Source organism: Heteronotia binoei, chromosome 3 (assembly GCF_032191835.1).
Source record: "Heteronotia binoei isolate CCM8104 ecotype False Entrance Well chromosome 3, APGP_CSIRO_Hbin_v1, whole genome shotgun sequence".
Lineage (NCBI taxonomy): Eukaryota > Metazoa > Chordata > Lepidosauria > Squamata > Gekkonidae > Heteronotia > Heteronotia binoei.
This window is the reverse complement of record NC_083225.1, coordinates 95,354,729-95,376,806: the sequence shown is the minus strand read 5'-3', so window position 1 is coordinate 95,376,806 and position 22,078 is coordinate 95,354,729. Positions and strand designations below refer to the sequence as shown.

The 22,078-nt window shown below is 40.8% G+C and overlaps 1 protein-coding gene across 1 annotated transcript in view; it reads left to right on the top strand.

The window, feature by feature from the left end:
• PCP4 (Purkinje cell protein 4) overlaps positions 1-22,078 on the top strand; it is a 101,263-nt gene that overhangs the window by 852 nt on the left and 78,333 nt on the right. The gene's annotated exons all lie outside the window — the stretch shown is intronic.

The window sequence follows — 22,078 nt, the reverse complement described above, 5'->3', positions numbered from 1 at the left end:
GGCAGAACACATTCAGGGAATGTTCTTTTCCAGTGGCAAGCCAATAATGTATTTCTTAGTTTAAAGTGTGTTCATTCAAATGCCATGGCAGCTTCCCTATTACAGCTATATTTTTCCATTGTTTATTTTGGAAAGTTCTTTTCCTTTGAAATGGAAAGCTGTTTCTAGCAGACAATTTATGATTTCCCAGCATGACGAGTAAAACTGACACTCACATGAAGTTTAAATTTTTCTATAGCTATTGTGTGGTGTATGCTGCATTTTACCAATAGTAAAAATATTGCAAATAAAAAGTACTATAAAATCAAAAGTGCAGAGTCACTGCTTAAAAATTGCTGTGAATATCCTTCACTGTGGATAATCTCCTACCCACTAGAACAGGTGTGTTGTTTAGAGATCTTTGACAAGGATAGATTTCAGGGAACAACACTGCCCTTTAAGCAGAGAGGATTACTCATCCAATGATTTTACCTTCTTTATTGAATATATAGTTAAGGTATTCATTTTTCCGGAGCTTATTCGCTTTCCAACTTGATGCTCACAGCTGAACAATCTAGAAAAGGTCAATGTTTTAACACTCAAATTGAGTTGGTTCCCAGTGCCCAATTAATTAATATGGCTTATTTTATGTGGCCCCTATTCTTGTTCTTGTGTACTGCAGAACTTCCCAAAGGTTTCCTGGTTGTTAAAAGCAATGGAAGGCCAATTGCCATTGTGTGTCTTCTTCCCTCAGTTTTGTATCCTATTCCCTTGTCACTGACTGTTTGTACAAGTTCCATTCACACAGCAGCAGTTTACATTTGGTTTCTTTCAGAAGAAATCTCCCTTCTATTCAATTCAATATGCTAAAACTTCCCATGTGCCAAAAGTAGGCTAGCATCACTAATCCTATACTTCTTTTTTTTTTGTATCTTTGCTTTTTGAGCAAGTTGTCCTCCCAGGCAAAGCCACATCTGTACCTAATCCAAAATGCATCCAATTTTGTCAGATAGTGTGCTGTTAATTAATATATAATTCTTAGCAAACCTATATGTATCCTGAGAGATCATGTCATCCAGATTTCAGCAGTTGATAAAGTTTTTATGAGTACCTTTATCATAAGAATAAAACCAAGTCTTGAGGCGATTGCTTTTCACTGAAGAAGAAAACAGGGGAGAAGGGAATTGTAGAAAGAGTTTTGAGAATGTAACTTATTTCTGCACTTGTGGTGTTTCCTGATAATTCAGTGAACTTTATTCTATTTTTTTCTCCCTCTCTAGTCTCTTGCCTAAACAAAATCTGACATAGTGTAATGGAAAAGAGAGGCTCATATATGGCTATGAAAACACTGTCCCAAAATAGACTTGGATATGCAATGAGGAATAGATGGCCCAGATGCTGTGATAGTTTTTATACTAAGAATGGTTTGACTCCCAACTGAGTTAAATATTTTGATTTCAAAAGCTCTGGAACATCGAGAAATCTGTTCTTCAAATCCCATTTACTTCCCCAAGTTTGATGGTTTTCTCATTCCACAGCTTCATGACACAGATAACATTTTATCCATGTATGTGCAGTTTATGTGACAGTTAAATGATGAAGTTTTTTTTTTAAAGTTTATGTTGAAACTATTAAAAAACTTCCATGCCATTGAATGTGTCTCTGGGGAAAAAATCTGCAGGCCACAGTCTGACAGAGTTAAGTATATGTGAATCCATTGGTTCCAGTGAATTTAAGTGTGCTCAGTTCTGTATTGGATTAAGACTAAAAAGTGTAAAGAATCCTTAGGTAATTTTTCCTGATACACAATTTGGACAACTATATTGCAATCACCTGGGGTTTGCAATCACTCCTGTACAAGAAATCGTAAATACAAAGGGCTGATCGAAACACAATATGGGTGAAGTGCCAAGTTCAAGAACCTTGCATGTATAAAGCTGCAAGACTAAGACACCGTAGCTGGGTCACAATGCTGAAGCAATCTGAACTGCTGCACCCACCTACATTCTTACAACTATTGAGGATACAAAAACTTTTTTTTGAGTGCCTGACTATCAAAAGGGCAGGGAGACAAATGCTCTCCCCTGCTTGCAGTATGTGCTTAGATGCACTACAAATTTAAATTTGTTAGATTCTTTCCTACTAAGGCACTTCACAAATTACAGTTTTGTAAGGAAAGATCTGGGCTCTCTCACGGGGGAAAGGAAGAACTGCTGTATAATATGAGTGATGCCTCTTTCCTCTTTTCAGTTACTCCCATCACCCCTTCTCTTTCACCAGAAATTCTATCCCTATTCCACTGACTGAAGATATTCCATTTAGCCTCACCAGATAGATAAAATCTGCATGATCAGAGATAAGATATCTGTGTAGATCAGATAATGCCGAAGATGGGCATGCTATTCTTGTACACTGCCAGAGGTGTTTGACTGGTCACTGTTGGAAGCAGGATGCTGGGATACATTGATACGGTTTCATTTTGGGAGTGATTTTTGTTAACTGTTGTGTCCCTTGTGTGTGTACATTTTAATGGCTGCTATTAATCTTACACAGTTTGAATGGATTTTAATGTTGTAAGTTGCCTTGAATTTTTATTATTCAATAGGCAAGGTAATTGTTCTAGAAAATAAAACACATGGAATTCACTATTGGAAGGGATGTTGATGGATGCAGACAAAAGGTTTTTCAACATCTTTCAACAAGTATTTGCTGAATGGTACCTTGATGTTCAGAGATATTACACCTCTGATCACTAGATGTCAGAGATAAACAGCTAGAGAATGTCATGGAGAAAATGAAGAAATTTTCTAGAGTCATTTGACTGGCTTCTGTAAGACCCTCCAACTGTTTTTCCAGATCCACCCCAAAGCAATTTCCCCTTCATTTAATTTGTTCTCCCTGTCCATCACTTCTTTCCTTGCATTCACTTTCTCATTTGTTTTTAAAAACCCAAGGGGTCTTGTATTTTTGCACTCAGCAGCACAAAATGGAAGGCAGATTTATTGAAAAATTATGTTGGTGATTTGTTATATAAAGGATCGAATTTGTGATGAAGCACAGGGAGCTGGGAATGTTTGGAGTTTCCTCTCCCTCTTCTTCTACACAGTTGAAGAGCAGAACATATTTTCAGTATCTACCCAGAACATTTTTCTCCAGTTCCTTTCCTTTCCTTTCCTTTCCTTTCCTTTCCTTTCCTTTCCTTTCCTTTCCTTTCCTTTCCTTTCCTTTCCTTTCCTTTCCTTTCCTTTCCTTTCCTTTCCTTTCCTTTCCTTTCCTTTCCTTTCCTGTCCTTTCCTGTCCTGTCCTGTCCTGTCCTGTCCTGTCCTGTCCTGTCCTTTCCTTAGAAGCTCATTGAGTCAAAGATCTCGAGCAGCAGAAGATACTGGCTTCTTATTTTTTTTTATGCAAGGACTAAAAGGACTGAGACAAATTTTGCAGTTGCTAGAGTAAACTTAGAATCCTTATCAGTGAGCAAAAGAGCCAGGATTTCCAAAGTGTACAGGGATGGTTGATTAAAGGCTTAATATAGTGATCCCTTATATTCCACTGACAGAAGTGTAGATGACTGGGGAAAGCAATGGCAAACCACCCCGTCTGCCATGAAAACGTTGTGAAAGCAACGTCACCCCAGAGTCGGAAACAACTGGTGCTTGCACAGGGGACCTTTTCTTTCCTTTCCTATATTCTCAAAAAACCTGCATTTGACCAGGGCATGGAAGGATGTATCTATTCCATTAAGGTCATAAGGGCACATTCAAAAATCTCCCCTGTAAAACCATTGTAGGTATAATATTCAGTATTGCAAACAATTTAAAAAACAAAAAAAAGACACTGTCGCTTGTTTCAGCCAGAAAAATCAGCTGTAGCTGAACATGCACTTCAAGGAGACCACGTCATCCACTTTGAAAGAACTGAAGTCCTTTCTATGATCTCACATTATCATACCTGCCTGAACAGAGAAGCTATTGAGATTTACAAACACCAGCACAATTTTAACAGAAAGGAAGAAGGCATTTTCATCCACCAATCTTGGTACCCAGCTCTGCAAAACACCCTACAGACTATAAATTGCAGAAAGTCACAGAACAACCAGCACATTCCACAGAACAATCAGCACAGTCAACAACCATCTTCCTTATTTTCACACCCCTTCCAACCCTCCCAGCAATTAACACAGAACAATGGTCACATTCAACAACCAGTTTCCTTATCACTACCCTTCCAGGAAGCCCCACCAAACAATGGGCACATCCACAAACCAATTGCCCTTTCACCACACTTCCTCCAGCCTAGAAATAGCAGCTCTCCAGCAGCCCTGGCCCCACTCAATGCACAGCAGCCAAGAAGGTCAGAGCGCCTGCTCCGGCTGCAACGCCACTGAGGATGTTCTCCGCAGCTGAGAACGAAATGTCTGTAAAGAAAACTTTCTCCAGTAGAACACGGCACTTGAGCCCAAAAGATTCTACAAACCCTAATTAAAAAAAACACTTCTTGACTTGCTCAATATTAAACCCATTGAAAGACCATTGGGATGGGTTCCATTTTCTGGTCTTGATGAAAACTAGGAGCTTAGGTTTTGAATAATTAACCACCAGACTTTCTTAAGTGCAATAATTAGAAAAAGATTGCAAAATCCTTTGTAGCCTGACCCTAGTCTGGGACAAGGTCACAATGTCATCTATGTAGAGCAAAATAGGCACCCCGGTCTCAGCTAATTCTGGTGGATGGCAGCAGTCATTAAAAACTGTTACTACAAATAAGGCACCAACAAGCATCCCTGTCATGCTCCCTTTTCCAAATTAAATGGATTTGTTAAATTCCCATCATACCCGCATCGTGCTTGGGCAGTTGAGCCCAAATGTAATAGTTGAATAAATCCTAGGAGTCTTTTGTCCTTAGTAGTTCAATTAAGTCCACAATCTGGGGTGATTTAAAGAATTGAAGCCCCCCTTGAGGTCAATAAAAGTTGCATACAGATGCCCGCCCTCAAAGAATGAATATTTCTCAGCCAGGTGATAAAGAACTAGACAGTGGTCACATGTCAAAGAACCCCACCTAAATTCTATCTGTTCATGTCCCAATAAGGTTTCTGAATCCATCCAATCCAGGAGCTTGTTTAGTAGATAAGCAGAGTATAGCTCTCCTAAAGAAGAAAGGTGGCTGCTTGGTCAATAACAGTATGGCTCACTTCTGGACACCTTTTTAAATATTGGGACAATAATAGAATGTTTCCATAAATTGGGTATTTGTCCACTGATGTTAATTTGAATGAAAACTGGGGCAAGAACTGTGGCCCACCCTTGTGGCTCAGCCTTAAATAGCTCCTTAGGGATTACATCACAGCCTGGGGCCTTTCCTAGTTATAATCCTTTGGTAAGGCAAATGACCTTCTTAATTGATACCTCAGACCAAAATGCTGTTATATCAAGAGGAATAATAAAGAATGTACTAGATGTACTAGCACTAGCATTAGAGAATAATAGCTTCTTGAAATAGTTTTCCCATGCCAGAGGGGCAATACAGCATGGGATTTTAGAGGCTGGGTTTATACCAGTATTGATGATAGACCAGAAGACCTTACTACCATTGTTATTAATAGCTGAAATGAGCTATTCCTCCAAGGTGTGCACGGTTCTTCCTTCTCTTTGTATGTTCGCAACAAACATTTAAATTTTGTTTATGAGTTAAAAATGAGTTAAATTCAAGTGAGAAAATGTGATTGGCTTAAGGTCACCCAGCACTTTATATGACACTTTAGGAACTTTATTTGCATTCCCCAGATCTCAGTACAAAATGCTAATAGCTTTACTACAAGAAAAAAACCTGGGAAACTAAAGTATGATGCTGCACAGTAATCTGTTGGGTGCCTTCTCTTCTGGTATTTGAATAGTAAAACAATTGGTTACTCCTGCTCCCTAATTATTTTAACAGCTGGTTCTAAAAACACATGACAATTTGAATATAAGTAACTTAATAAAGAATATATTTTAGTCTTGTTGATTATTTTAACTGAGGTTGCAAGTCTGCTTCATTAAAATCAGGGGGAGCTTTGCTATTGATATTAGCAGGAACATCACTTCATCCACTAGTCAGTGAAGAATTCTGTGATCTCACATGTCAGAATCTAACAGTCACTGTAATTGTTCCAAGTGAACTTGAATGTGCTCTCTCTCTAATATCAAATAGTAAATATGAATACCCAATGAACCACGAGGCCATGAATGGGACCCAAGTAGATATTAACTATGTGGAAAGCCAAGGAGCCTTTGTTCCAATTGTTAACAACTGCTTGAAAGTGTAATAAAAACCTGAGAACTGAAACACTATTTAATATCTTTTCCCTTAAATAACTTTTAAAAATAATTACTAATTACAGCTTTGTTTTCATTTGTCAGTGCATATTGCATCCAGTACTACTAGCAACCCATTTGGATCATAAAGCACTGTAACCTTCTATGTGTATAAATGTGAATGTACATGCAATCCATTATCACTATACATTGTGCTGTCCTGAGGGTGTAGCAGGAAAACCCATCCTTGTCAGTTAAAGCAGGTGCAATGACAGAGGAGGCTTGAGGCGAAATCAGGAAAACAGCTTTCTTTATTACATACGTACTTACGGGCCCAGGCAAAGGTGGGAGTCTGAGCAATGGACACAGCAAAACGCAGGCTTTTTATATCATTTCAAACAGGGTCATCTGATCAGGTCACCTGGTTACATTGTGACCGCAAACCGTTACATACAGCATAGGAACCAGTTCGTTACTTCCTTTCACCAGGGGATTTCCCCAATGCAACCGGGTGTAAATTAATTAATGCCTAACAGATACATTTGATGCATCACAAATACATTTTCAGTTCTCTTCAGAAAAGGGGAAGTACATACTTTACATGAACACATAAACTTCGGGTTCTTATACAATGTTTAGCCTAGCTAGAAGCCTGCTCCTAGCTTGGTTACTAGGATGTCGCAATCCTACTGTTAGTTAACTGGTAGTTGGTTCCTCTTTTCAGCAGCTGTGCAATACAAAGAAGCATTTCTGCCTGCCTTATTGATCCTGCTTTTTATTAGCTCTTTATATTGATATAGATATAGCCCCCAAGCACATCCTAATATCTATTCTTGGCCTGCTGCCACAAGGGCACATAGCACCCTAGGCAGGCTTCCTGCCCACCACTTCCTGCCATAACAGCAGGTCTGGCAGCTTCCACACACAAAGTTACCTTATATTGAAAGGAACCATTGGTCCATCAAAAGCTACTCAGATTGACAGCTCTCCGGTGTGTTAGGGAGAGATATTTCACATCACCTGGCCCTTTTAACTGGATATATCAGGGAATGAACCTGGAATCTTCTGTGTACAAAGCTAGGCTTCCCAATCCCCAGGTCCCAGCGGGGGATTCCCCGGTTTTACAGGCTTCCTCCCATCCCCAACCAGCTGGCCGGTGGGGGAAGCTCCTCCCCACAGCCGCCCTGTACCTCTAGATCTTGGGCAGGACCTGCAAACAGGTCCAGTTTTAAAATGTGTGTGTGCCTTTAAATTGGAGCAGGAAGTACTTCATGGGGAAGGGTTAGCAACAGCAGACCTCATGAGAGTGCAGCCCCTCTGTTTGTTTTGCTTTCCTTTTGGACAAGTGAGTGTGTGTGTAAAAGAGCAGCATAGCCCCTGTATTTTCCAGACCTCGTTGTGGAGGCACCAGAGACTCCTGCTTTGTTCTACTGCTTCAGACCAGCAGGCTGCCCACTTGCACCAGAGACAGTTAAGCACGTGTGTGAGTGAGAGAGAGAAAACAGAGGGAGGAGAGGGAACTCTATTATTCCCTATGGAGACTTTTTCTCAAAGGAAATAATGGAGAATTGATCTGCAGGTATCTGGGGCTCTTGGGGGGCTGCTTTTTTAGGTTGAGGCACCAGATTTGCAGCATAGCATCCAGGATTCCTTCCCAAAATACCCCCCAAGTTTCAAAAATATTGGACCAGGGGGTCCAATTCTATGAGCCCCAAAAGAAGGTGCCCCTATCCTTCATTATTTCCTATGGAGGGAAGGGATTTAAAATATGTGTGGTTCCTTTAAATGTGATGACCAGAACTCCTTTGAAGTTCAATTATGCTTGTCACACCCTTACTCCTGGCTCCACCCCCAATGTCTTCTGGATCTACTCCCAAAGTCCCCAGTTATTTCTTGAATTGGACTTGGCAACCCTATACAAAGCAGAGGCTTAACCACTGAATCACATCTCCTCCCTACAACACAAAAGAAGGGACCCTGATGACTAAATGGAATCAAGAGAAAGTAGCACATGCTTCCCAAAGTGGAATATTTTTGCAATCATATGATAATCAAATCCCAGGTGGGACTGCATCTGAGATGGCTGAAATACTTGCTCAGGAAGATGATTCCTATTGCACACATGAGCTGCCCTGTTCTGCACAGCAGAGGATTTACAGCTATAATTAGGAAGAACAAGATATTTATGCAACTAGATGGGGGAAAAATTCCTGATCTGGCATAAGGTGGGTGTGAGGGGAAAGAAGGTAAAGGAAGATACTTAATAACTGACATCCCTTTATTAGACCTGTCTCTTCAAAGAGGACAATAAAGTACATCTCAAATTTGTCACTTTATCCACACTAGTCTTTGGGTCAAGATACAATAAAGATTTGTATCCCTTCAAAGTTAGGCTGGTGAACCCTTACCTGGATAGCCCAGGCAAGGCTTATCTCATCAGATCTTGAAAACTAAGCAGAGTTGACTGTAGTTAGTAGTTGAATGGGAGATTGTTCTTCAAATACCCCATTGAGAGGTGGGGGCAAGCATGAACATCCTTCAGACCCCCAGTAGGGGTCAGTCACCAGAGAGTGACATGACTTCCAGGTGCAGACAAACACACACACATACAAAAATACCCCCAAAAAGTTAGGCTGGTGAGCTTGATAGAATATTTTTAAATTGCTCAATGTGCAAAGCTGCTCATTTAAAAAAAAAAAATAACCAAAAGCCCGAGAGCAACTTCAGCAAATTCCACATAATTGTACTATGTTTTCTCTTTACTAAAATTTTGTCCTGACTGTTAAAAACTTACATAAATTGTATTTGAGGTGTAATGCCGCAAGCCAAATACCAGTATATTAGAGTAGTACAATATCATCCCCAAAGAAATCTGTTTTTGGTGTCAATTGTGTTTTAAAACACCAAGGTCCTATTTCAAACACCCAGAGCTTAAGTACACACTTTCACAAGGTAGAATGTTTGTGGTGATCAATCTGCCCCCTCCCACTGCATATTGATCAATTTACACCAGTTCTTTTCCGTTATAAATCAGTCTCAATTAAACAACATACTGACAACAAGTATTACACTTCAGTACTTCCCTGAATAAGTTTTCCTTTTTATCTCTTTTTTATCTCTTTCTATTTTTTATCTCTTTCTATTATCTTTTTTTATCTCTTTCTATTTTTTATCTCTTTCTATTAATTACTGGTTTTCTGCTATTGTTCTATGCCCCTGATGGTTATTCATTTATAGAAAAATAACTGTAAGAGGTAAGTCACCTAACTTTGGCATCATTATTTACTGATGTGCAGATGACAATATCCTAACATGACAAAATTGTCATGGTATTTCTGTGTGCATAGTGCCAAAAAATGCAACTGGAGTAGAATTTTTCCTCTAATTGTTTGCAAAAAGCAAAATCACAGTATCTGAGAGTCATCAAACAAATTACAATATCTTTTGTAACTTTTCTCCTCCCCTTTAAAAGTAATTCAGAGACTGAGCCAGTGTTCAGACTTCAAATGCAGAATTATGTTGTAAACATAATTACTCCTGTTATTGAAATATTTCAGTGCTCAGGGTAAAGAGAGGAAAGCTATTCCACTGAAGTACGCTTTGCATCTCTCATCTTACCCTTGTATTGGGTCAAGATAGGACTACTTGAATTGCTTCTGCAAAATGAATACCAACACTTGATTAGGTAGTTCAGTATTTCAAGGTAGAATCTGAAGCTGAAATGTAGAATTCTGTCCTACACATATATACCAAATTTCACTGAGGTATGCTAATATTCAGCCACAAATTGTTCAGCCATTACAAACAAACTTATAAATGAGTGGTCATAATGGCGACATTGCACCATTCATTCACCTTAAATCGCTCACACTTTCATCCAGCCAGTTATTGAATAAAATGTCATGGTAAGATCCAGGGCTTTTTTTGAAGGAAAATTCCACCAGGAGCTCATTAGCATATTAGGCCACACCCCTTGTGTCAACATTGTTCCAAACAGGACTCTTTTGTAGAAAAGGTAGAGCAGGAACTCATTTGCATACTAGGCCATACCCCATGACACCAAGCCAGCCGGAACTGTGTTCCTGCTCAAAAAAAAGCCCTGGGAAGACCTGCTATGTTACCAAAAGCTGTTATGCTTTTCCTTTTCAGCACATTTTCCAGGAATTTCCCCTATGCCTTTTCAATATGATTTGCGCATCAATAAGTCAACATAATAAAAAATATTATATTATAAATGTGGTACATTGTACATATAAATATGTTCATTTGAAATGATTTATTTATTTTATTATTGTACAAGAAATAAATTGTTGTGCTGAGCTCTGGGCAATGTACAACAGTGGATAATAAATGCATACATTTAAAAACCAATACAATCAATTTAAACAGATTTTAAACCCTGCTGCATCCTATTAAAGTTCTTCTAATTCAGATTTCTGGACACTGCACGGGGGAGGGCAAAGGGCAGAGGAGAGAGGTGCCAGTTTAACAGTCATCACTGTCCTCAGTCAAAAGCCTGGCAGAAATTATAGATAACAGACAAAAAAGGAGCAAAACAAAAATTGTTCATAATGACAATATCAAGATATCAATATCAGGTTTGCCATATGCTCACTGGCACTCCAGTGGACAGCTGGTGAAACGGAAAAAAAATTCTGTAGGTGATGGTATGGTGTCACTTCTAAGTTTTCCCTGGAAGTAATGCCATGCCTCTCTAGAAATCACCAGAAACGTTGTGGTAAAACCATATCATTTTTGGTGATTCCTAGAGAGGTGTGGCGTCACTGTCAGAGAAAACCATAGAGTTTCCTAGAGAGGTGTGACATCACTTCTCAGTTTTTCAGGAAATGACATCACTCTTGCACTGACTGCAGGAGAAAGAGTGCGGCCTCCATGTGTTTTGAATAATATATAATTATTTCTTAAGAATACTTATATCTCTGGCCAGCTCGTTCTACCCATGCTATACATATTGCTATGTATGTATACCCAAACACAAGTGCCTTTGCTTAAAAGGGAGAGGGAGGCGATCTGTATAGATAACACTGTTATAATTTTGGTGAAAAACAAAAATAATCGTACCAAATGTTCTGAACATAAACTGCTTTAATTTTTTTACATGTAAATATAAACTAATTTTGGATTTAAGTACCTGACTCTCTGCAATGGACACCTCAGAGCATACTTAGAATCCCCTTTGCCTTAAGGAACTCTAGGGAATAGGGTTTTTTTAAATTTCTCCTGATCTGTATATCAGTAGGAACAGTTTATTAAAAAGCTATATTTCTCAGAGTTTTGTCAACAAAATCTCGACATGCCCCAAACCCTTCACTGGGTGGAGTAGAGACTAACTTAAAAGCCAGCCATGTTTTTCTCAGATGCCATTTTTTCCATACCTCTACATTTCAATGAATGGGGGAAGAAAGGAAACTGGAAGATGTTACATTTGGCAAGAATCTATTATGAAACAATACAAAATTATGAGGGTTGGTTTGGGGGCAAGCTTGGCCCATAATGGTTGATAACTTTTAGCGATGATGAAGAGAGTTTCTTTCTGAACACCTACCATGTATATGAGCTTCTCCATCACTATTTATATGATGGTGTGCAAAAACTCTATGCAATAATTTGTTGGTATAACTCTATCACTGTGACATCCCATGGTTAAGAAATATTGTCATGTTTCCCCACTAATCAAAGAAGGATCAGAAAGTTATTGCTGTGATTTTTTTTAGATGATTAAATGATACTTTGTACTGGAATTGTGTGCTAAGGAGTGTAATTTACCCAGAAAAAGTTATTCAGAACCTCTTATTGTTGAACCATCCTGAAAAGATTTTATATCTGTCTCAACCCATTGACTTCAATGAATTTAGGAAGGTGTAACTATGCTCAGGATAGTGCTGTTAGGCTGTTTTCTACCTGACCTTCTTTGAAAAAGGCTGTCATTCCCCCAGAGTCCCACAGTTCCATAGTACATAATGAATGCCCCCTATTTTAGAACACAAGGGCTATGGAATATGTTTTATTTTTGACATCTAATGCATGGAAACCTACATGGTAACATAATGTTGCTTGCAAACTGTAAGCTAGGGAACACTGACCTAGATGTTTTAAAAAATACAGTCTATTTTGTTCTGTTTTGTTCATGTATAGTCAGTGTCTCTAACCATAGTCATTAAACCCAGAAAAGACAAAGAAGATGAATGTATCCAAACCTGTTACTGAGGTAAATTGCTTTACAAAAGGTGATTAAGTGCTGTCTAAAATCCAGTGTTGTTATCACACAGATTAATTTATATTGCACAACATAATGGGCCTCTGCAGGCTAAAGGTGACATTCTACTTTGTGAATATTATATTAGAAGTAGGAAACCAGCCAGGGAAGCAGTGGGGCCCTTGGATGACCATGGGGTAAAAGGATTACTGAAGGAGGATGGGGAAATGGCTGAGAAGCTGAATGCATTTTTTGCCTCCGTCTTCACCAGGAAGATGAGAAGTGTTTGCCTGCCCCAGAACCACTAATATTGGAAGGGGTGTTGAAAGACCTGAGTCAGATTGAGGTGACAAAAGAGGAGGTCCTACAACTAATAGACAAATTAAAAACTAATAAGTCACCGGGTCCGGATGGCATACATCCGAGAGTTCTGAAAGAACTCAAAGTTGAACTTGTGGATCTTCTAACAAAAATCTGTAATCTTTCATTGAAATCTGCCTCCGTTCCTGAGGACTGTAGCAAATGAAAGAACTCAAAGTTGAACTTGTGGATCTTCTAACAAAAATCTGTAATCTTTCATTGAAATCTGCCTCCGTTCCTGAGGAAGGTAGCAAATGTCACCCCCATCTTTAAAAAGGGTTCCAGAGGAGATCCGGGAAATTACAGGCCAGTCAGTCTGACTTCAATACCGGGAAAGTTGGTAGAAACCATTATCAAGGACAGAATGAGTAGGCACATTGATGAACACGGGTTATTGAGGAAGACTCAGCATGGGTTCTGCAAGGGAAGATCTTGCCTCACTAACCTGTTGCATTTCTTTGAGGGGGTGAACAAACATGTGGACAAAGGAGACCCGATAGATGTTGCTTACCTTGACTTCCAGAAAGCTTTTGATAAAGTTCCTCATCAAAGGCTTCTTAGAAAGCTTGAGAGTCATGGAGTAAAAGGACAGGTCCTCTTGTGGATCAAAAACTGGCTGAGTAATAGGAAGCAGAGAGTGAGTATAAATGGGCAGTCTTCGCAGTGGAGGACGGTAAGCAGTGGGGTGCCGCAGGGCTCGGTACTGGGTCCCATCCTCTTTAACTTGTTCATAAATGATTTAGAGTTGGGAGTGAGCAGTGAAGTGGCCAAATTTGCGGATGACACTAAATTGTTCAGGGTGGTGAGAACCAGAGAGGATTGTGAGGAACTCCAAAGGGATCTGTTGAGGCTGGGTGAGTGGGCGTCAACGTGGCAGATGCGGTTCAATGTGGCCAAGTGCAAAGTAATGCACATTGGGGCCAAGAATCCCAGCTACAAATACAAGATGATGGGGTGTGAACTGGCAGAGACAGACCAAGAGAGAGATCTTGGGGTCGTGGTAGATAATTCACTGAAAATGTCAAGACAGTGTGCGTTTGCAATAAAAAAGGCCAACGCCATGCTGGGAATTATTAGGAAGGGAATTGAAAACAAATCAGCCAGTATCATAATGCCTCTGTATAAATCGATGGTGCGGTCTCATTTGGAGTACTGTGTGCAGTTCTGGTCGCTGCACCTCAAAAAGGATATTATAGCATTGGAGAAAGTTCAGAAAAGGGCAACTAAAATGATTAAAGGGCTGGAACACCTTCCCTATGAAGAAAGGTTGAAACGCTTAGGGCTCTTTAGCTTGGAGAAACGTCGACTGAGGGGTGACATGATGGAAGTTTACAAGATAATGCATGGGATGGAGAAAGTAGAGAAAGAAGTACTTTTCTCCCTTTCTCACAATACAAGAACTCGTGGGCATTCGATGAAATTGCTGAGCAGACAGGTTAAAACGGATAAAAGGAAGTACTTCTTCACCCAAAGGGTGATTAACATGTGGAATTCACTGCCACAGGAGGTGGTGGCGTCCACAAGCATAGCGACCTTCAAGAAGGGGTTAGATAAAAATATGGAGCAGAGGTCTATCAGTGGCTATTAGCCACAGTGTGTGTGTGTGTGTGTGTGTGTATATATATATATATATATATATTTATATATATATATATTTGGCCGCTGTGTGACACAGAATGTTGGACTGGATGGGCCATTGGCCTGATCTAACATGGCTTCTCTTATGTTCTTATGTTCTTATGACTGCGTTATAATGCTTTCTGCACATGAAGGTTTATTTTTTCTGATGAGGAAAGTGCAGCAGTTTGAAAAGACCGGTGCTGATGTTGTTGGACCTATCGGCAGCGTTCGATACGGTCGACCATCGGCTTCTGGCGCGCCGCCTTGCCGACGCTGGGATTCAGGGGCTGGCCTTGCAATGGCTTTCCTCTTTCCTTGATGGTCGGGGACAAAGGGTGGCGATTGGGGAGGAACTGTCCCAGAGGCACACGCTTGACTGCGGCGTGCCTCAAGGGGCGGTACTTTCCCCGATGTTATTCAACATCTATATGCGCCCCCTTGCCCAGATTGCCCGAAGGTATGGGCTGGGTTGTCATCAATATGCAGACGACACCCAGCTCTATCTGCTTATGGACGGCCGGCCCGCCTGCGTCCCAGAAAATCTGGACCGGGCGTTACAGGCAGTGGCTAGGTGGCTTAGGCTGAGCGGGCTGAAGCTGAACCCAGCGAAGACAGAGGTCCTTTGCTTGGGTCGCTGCGGCCCGGGAAGGGAAATCCCCCTGCCAGTTTTTGACGGCGCACCACTGACAGCGTCGGGCAGGGTCAAGAGCCTGGGGGTGCTGTTGGAGCCTTCTCTGACGATGGAGGCTCAGATAGCAGCCACTGCCAAGTCCGCTTTTTTTCACCTTAGGCGGGCGAGACAGTTGGCCCCCTTCCTGGAACGCGACGACCTAGCAACAGTGATTCATGCTACGGTCACCTCGAGGCTGGACTACTGTAATGCCCTCTACATGGGGCTACCCTTGTGCCGGACCCGGAAACTGCAGTTGGTGCAGAACGCTGCTGCCCGGCTGCTATTAGGGCTCCCAAGATGGGAGCACATTCGGCCGGGGCTCCGGGATCTGCACTGGCTGCCAGTAACATTCCGAGTCCAGTACAAGGTGTTGGTCATTACCTTTAAAGCCCTGTATGGCCTAGGACCTGCCTACCTTAGGGACCGTCTCTCCCCACACGTTCCCCAGAGAGTACTACGTTCCGGCTCACAAAATCTGCTGGTAGTCCCTGGACCAAAGGAGGCCCGCCTAAAATCCACCAGGGATCGGGCCTTCTCAACAGCGGCACCTTACTGGTGGAACCAGCTGCCGGAGGAGGTGCGGGCCCTGCGGGACCTAGGGCAGTTCCGCAGGGCCTGCAAGACAGCCCTCTTCCGGCAGGCCTATAACACCTAACTGATATTTTGGATGGAACATCTTTGGATGGAACAAAATGCTCTTATAGACCGCTGCCTTTATTTTATCTTGTTTTATTAACTATGCTTTTATTGTATCTGTAAATGTTTTAAATGGAATTGTATGAATCATTGTGTTGTGAGCCGCCCTGAGACACTTCGGTGAGAAGGGCGGGATATAAGTCCATCAAATAAATAAATAAATAAATAAATAAATAAATAATAGTCAGAGATAAGCATGGAGTATGAGAGGATCATTTAACTTGGCTTACTTTTCTGCTATTGTTTTGGATTACTTTTGCACCTAGTTTAACTTTGTACACTAAAATTGCCAGCTTTTGAATTTAAAAAGGCTATGTATGAACAAGGTAAGAGAAGCTAGGTGCATAGAGTTGAGATCAAGATGGAGCTGCGCTCAAGAAGAAGCTAATCAGTACTTGCAGTCCAAGATGTCTCTTTACATTTGGGGGTGACTGACTAAGGACAATCCCTATTGGTAGAGCAACTGATCTGTACAAAAATGTTGCAAATTCAATTCCTGGCACTTTCAGCATTTTTTAAAAAATGGTTCTATGAGACTCTGGAGATCTGCCCCCATAATAGCAGTCACATCTAGATGAGCCAATGGGCCAAGAGAATAAAGAAATTTAATATGATTATGGCTGGCTCTCTGTTATGTTCTTGGTTGAAGGAGGATTTGCTGAAGGAGGTTGTTTTAGTACATGATCAGTTGTGGGGTGGGTGTATGATTCACAACAATATTCAAAAAGCTGCTTTTGGTTGCAAATACTGCAGTATCAAATAATTTATTACTTTATTTTAATAACCAGACATCAGTAACAATGTTCTAATGTGTTTGGCCCTCTCTCTTCTCTGAAATTTTCATCTTAAGGGAACTGGAGGACACACACATACATTTAGCTAGGGACACTCTGAGTATCAGTACACTAATCTTGGCTAAAGCCCAAACTAAAGATGTTATAGGAGAATGTGTCTCAGTATAAACATGCAGACAGTGCTTAAGATGAACCTGTGATACCACAACCTCTTTCCCCAAATCTAATTTTATAGTATATGTAGGTCTATGTATGTAGGTATATGTAAGTCATAGATCTCAGTAGGCCCATATTTTCCAGAGTGTTTGCTATGATGATGATTTGTATAGCAGTATGCAGAGTACCTGGCATGTCATCAAAAGACAGGTCTTACACCCAAATGGTAACACTGTAAATTAAGGTTGGAGGAGTGAGGGAAAAAAGAAGGGAGGGAGATACAAAGGCGAGAAGTGATTAATATACACCTTTTAATAATTTGGAAATATTTTACTCTTTTTTTAATTTGTACTTTTTTAAACCAGTCGCACTAGTCACATTTTTTTTTTTACTTTCTTTGACAACCACGCGCAGTAAACCACCTCTCCCCCACCAGTAAAGAGGTGGAAGAAGGGAAAGGTCTTTATCAGCAAGGAGAAGGAGGAACCTCAGGAGGAATGTAAGGAAATACTGACAGACAAGGTCAATGGATTCTTATATAAGTCAGTGACCAATCAGGGACTCAGAAGGCCAACAGAGGCCTGGCACTGGCAATTGAACTAGCCTGCTGGTGCCTCAGATAGGTGGGTGGGTGTACTTTGGAGAGGCTAATAGGGCTGCTGCTGCTGCTTTTGATTTCTTCATGAAGAACAGTCCCTTTCTGCCTGGGCAAGAGTCTGCTCTTGCTTCAACTATATTCTGGGGAGCTGAGGATGTTCTGTACAACCACATGCTTTTGCTGATTGTTGGTTTTACCTGGTTTTAGTCTATTTAGAAATTTAGCATTGGTTATTAAACTAGTCAGTGCATTAACTCTATATTTGCCATATAAAAGCACAACCTGAAACAATATGTGATTTTATTATCACTTTTAGATTTATTTTGCAGATTAGTAGTGTGGGATCCTAACTGTTCTAATGGGCACTAACAACTCCTGTCTGTGAACAAACACCAGTCCAGTACAGTTCTATCTTAAGTTTTTAAAAAGTGGATGTAGACTAGGAGCAAGAAGTTAGGGAAACTTACATAAGTTCCTTTACATAAGGTTTTTCTGGTGCCTTCAGGCCTGCACTGCCTGCAGTATACCATAGCTTTTTAGCAGCCCTCAGCATAAGAAGAGTTGCCAAAGGAGAAATACATACACTGGTTTTTCTGCAATACTTGATGGATGGCAATAACCCATCTGAGCTCGCTGCAGCTCAGTGAAGCCCTGAGGCAAATAAGATGTTCTTTTGGCTGCACTAGTAGTAAAGCACAAACAAATGTAGCATGTGTCATGGGTGCTGGGGACCCTTCAGAGGAAGTTGAGTCTGATGAGGAAACTGTGCCCCTGCCACCTGCACCAGTGCCCCTGCCTCCTGCTGGAGAAGATCCCAGCCCCCCTGCCTCGCCCTCTCGGGTGGCTCGTGTGCGTGACCGCCTCCGGCAGGACCTCAGGGATCGGAGGAGGGCGGCACGCTCACAAGCAAGACGCTCCCTGAGCCCTGAGTTCTGAGAGGATTCTGGCCCTTCTAAGAGCAAGGATGCTTGAGTGGTAACAGGATCCTGGCTGCCTCCCTGAGCCAGCAATTAGCCCAAACGGGCAACAGCCAGCAGAGGGCTATATAGCTGTGGGCTTTGGGAGGAAGCTTTGTGGAAGCAACTAGTCATCTCCCTGACATTCTAGCATCCACTCCGGCTTGACTTTGGTTCCTGACTCCCTGACTTTGGCTTTGGACTTCTGGACTCCCTGACCTCGGCTTCTGGACCTCAGACCTGCGATACTTCTACAGTGATTCGGATTTGGCGCCTCGGACCCTCCTGCTTACTGGCTACAGACCTCGGACTGCCTCTGGACTTTGCCTGACCCGGCCCCAGCCGTGACAGCATGTGGCCAGCTTTTCACTCCCCCCCCCACCCGTTTCCATACATCTCGAATGGCAGATTCTGCAAGTGTATGAAAAATCACAGTACCCAATGACCATTTCAAAGTTACTGTCCATTGATGTGACACATTACCTGCCATTTGCAAATGTCATCTTCCAAAAGCTATTGCTTTGGAATGCCTAGGGTAAATAATAAAGAAATCGGTTGATATTGCACAAATGCAAAAAAATGGGGGCACTTGCTTATGCAAGGAACTTGGTAATCATTCTTGAAAGCAGAAAAGGGGGAGCATTTTCTTATGAAAGAAACTTGGTAAAGTAATCATTCTTGAAAGCAGAAAAGTCTGTTTTAATAATGGCAGGATCAATATGTTCAGATATGAAGCCACTCATCGGGGGCAAGCTTAATAAGTGTGCTGTCCCTTGAAGGCAGTCTCTTAACTACATTGCAGCTGGATGTTCTTCTTGGGAAATTAAATCATCTTTTAATCTCTTCTCTTTCCTCCCTGTTAGCAAGCAAACTCAAAGTGCTATTATTTTCAAGCAGGCTCCTTGGGTTGCGCCTTCATTTCTTATTTCTTCTCCAAACTCCTCAGTTTTGCTCTCTCTGTGTATCAGCTGCTTCCATTTTTTCATTCCTACCAATGTGGCTTTTGCCCCTTCCCCTTCACTTAAACATCTCTTATCAGATTCCTGCAAACAAGAGGAGTTATAAGGGAGATAGAATGATAGAATCAGAAGGGGCCATACAAGCCATTTAGTTCAACCCTCTGTTCAAAGCAGGATAAGCCTAGAGCATCCCTGACTTGTGTTTGTCCACCTGCACACATGGTTGACACAAATTGCATATGTCTGCTAGAGAAGAGCTTTGGGAAATAGAATCAAATCCCTTCTGTTCTTTAATATAAGAAATCTGATTGCTAAACAAAATGATGGTTTCTGAAAATTCACAGAATTGTCATATCTCTAACAGTTTTTATAACCTGCATGAGGTAAGATAGTGAGGGATGGGAATGGTTCAATCAAACTGATAAGGGCATCTGATAACCAGAAGAGTTAGTGAATATTCCTTCTGAAGAAAATCACACACACACGTTTGTATATTCACTGTTTCTCCTTTTGTCAAGCTCCAGACTTTCTGATGCTGTAACAACTTGCTAGAGACCAGTGTTTTGCTAGTACTCCCCCCGCCCACCTTTTCTGCACCGAAACAATATTGGGGGAGGAGTTATTTCCCTGTTTTTTCTGCTTCATGGGCAGAGGATGTGAAGCAGCAAAAATGGGGGATTAACTCCCTCCGCCATGCAATTTCCACCTGAAAGATTGGCAGGGGAGGTAAGAGCCCTTCCTCTTTTTGTGGTGGAATTATAAGCCCAAATGGTATCTACTTTGTTTTTTAGTAGTAATTCCCTGCAGTTGCTGTTACTGTGGGGAATGTGTGTTGGGTCCAGGGAGCACATTTTCTTGATGTGAATCAACACACAAGGGAATTGGGACTCATCTCTTAAACACCAATGTCTAGTTTGGCCCCCAGTCTGCCTTTTTCTGGTATCAAAGCCAGGTGGGAAGAAATATACTGGAATCAGCTAATTGCTGGAATCAGCTAATTGAAGCAAGGTAAGGTCAGAAGCAGTGTTTGATTTCCCCTGTCCATCAGGTTTTGTTTAAAAATAGATCCCTACCCTTGCTCTGTTCTGCCTTTGTTAATTCTTAATATTTTCTCAGACTCCTTTTATCTGACAGATTCCCTAACCTTACCTTTGCTGATGCAAGATTTTTCCATATTTATTGTTGTGTCCAGATGCTATTTAATATATGGGTTTTTGACTACTCAAGACTTTTATTCAAGCAGCTTTAATCAGATTAAAGTAAGTAAAGTAAATTTGTATTTTCTCAGGCTTTTCTCACAATGTCATTTCCTAGTTTTCTTCCTCTTTTTTCTTTGGGTCTCCCCCACTCTATTAATACATCATACACTTAGTTCTCTGAGAGTCTTTTGGTCTGTATACCTCATACTTGCCCTTTGCTAAGGATGCATATGCTGTTTACAGATATTGATCATGCTGATGTTACTCATACAGCTATACTATTGAAGCACACTGAATTATATTAAGTAGAGGCTACCCATGTAGATAAATATTGAAAACTCAAAAACACACATCTTCAAAGAAAAAAAATTGAATGATAAACTCTTATAAGGGCTTTGCAGTACTAGATTTATATATTCTTGCACAGCACTCACTTTTGAGATAAATGTGAACATATGGGAAATATTTCTGCTAACTGTATCCTTGAAGAAATAACTGCCAAACAATAAGTTTATTTCAAAATATGTCAAATACACAAAATGTCGACTAGCTTACAACTTGGGCTATTATGTAGTTTACATTTGATTTGATTTTAGACCTTGAGAACAAATGCTACATTTTGTGAGATTTCTCTTCATTCTAGTGCATATTTTGCAAGACTGCCCAGGAATAAAATGACTTTAGCAAAAGATCATGACACATGCTTGTTATATTTGCTTTTTCCTAACAGCAAGGAGACCATTTAAGGAAGTCAAGCTCAAAGCTTTGCAAATGTAAATCATTTGTCTGGGTTATCACAGGTTTCCAAAAATAGTTATCTCTAATTAAATTAATGTAAAAATAAATTAAAGATGACATACTTGCATTATCTAATACAGCCACTATAACTAAATGGATATGTTCTAGAACAATCTCTGTGGGTTTAAAAAAAATAGCATTGATGTCAGTGGAAATATCCCTGCCATCTTTAAGACTATGGGTCATACTAGATGAGACAGATGTGTGATCAGATCTCCCATCTCATTAAATTTCTCTAAATAGCAGCTGGAGGAAGGGAGTGATTTGGATCATGATGACCATGTAGCTGAACAAAGAGAAGGTTATGCTTTTCCCTGGTGTAAGACAACCTCATGGTGGCATTCTTTGCCCTAGTAGAACAAACATATCGTAAAATGTATGCCTCTCTACTGGGACTTAATGACATTTGGAAGTGTACATAAGGAAAAGTGTTATCTCCTTCTTGCCCAGCACCACATTCCCAAACCTAATTAGGTTCTTCATTGCTGCTACTGAGTGAAATTTAATGAGATGTGGATCCCCAGCAACTTGTTTGGTTTGCACCAACCTGCTGGACACAGTAAAAAGGGGTTTTTAGAGGGGGCAGTTGAAGGTGGCTTAAAAGAGGGATATTTGCCTGTGGGTTATACAGGCTTTGGTATTATCATATCTCTGCATTACCTGTTGGTAGTAAGTAATGTGAGAAAAATCTATGTGTTGTTTATGGGTATCTATAACACTCTGGGTGATTACAGACCGGCACTTTGGGCTGACTCAGAGACGCCTCTGAAATTGACCCAAAAA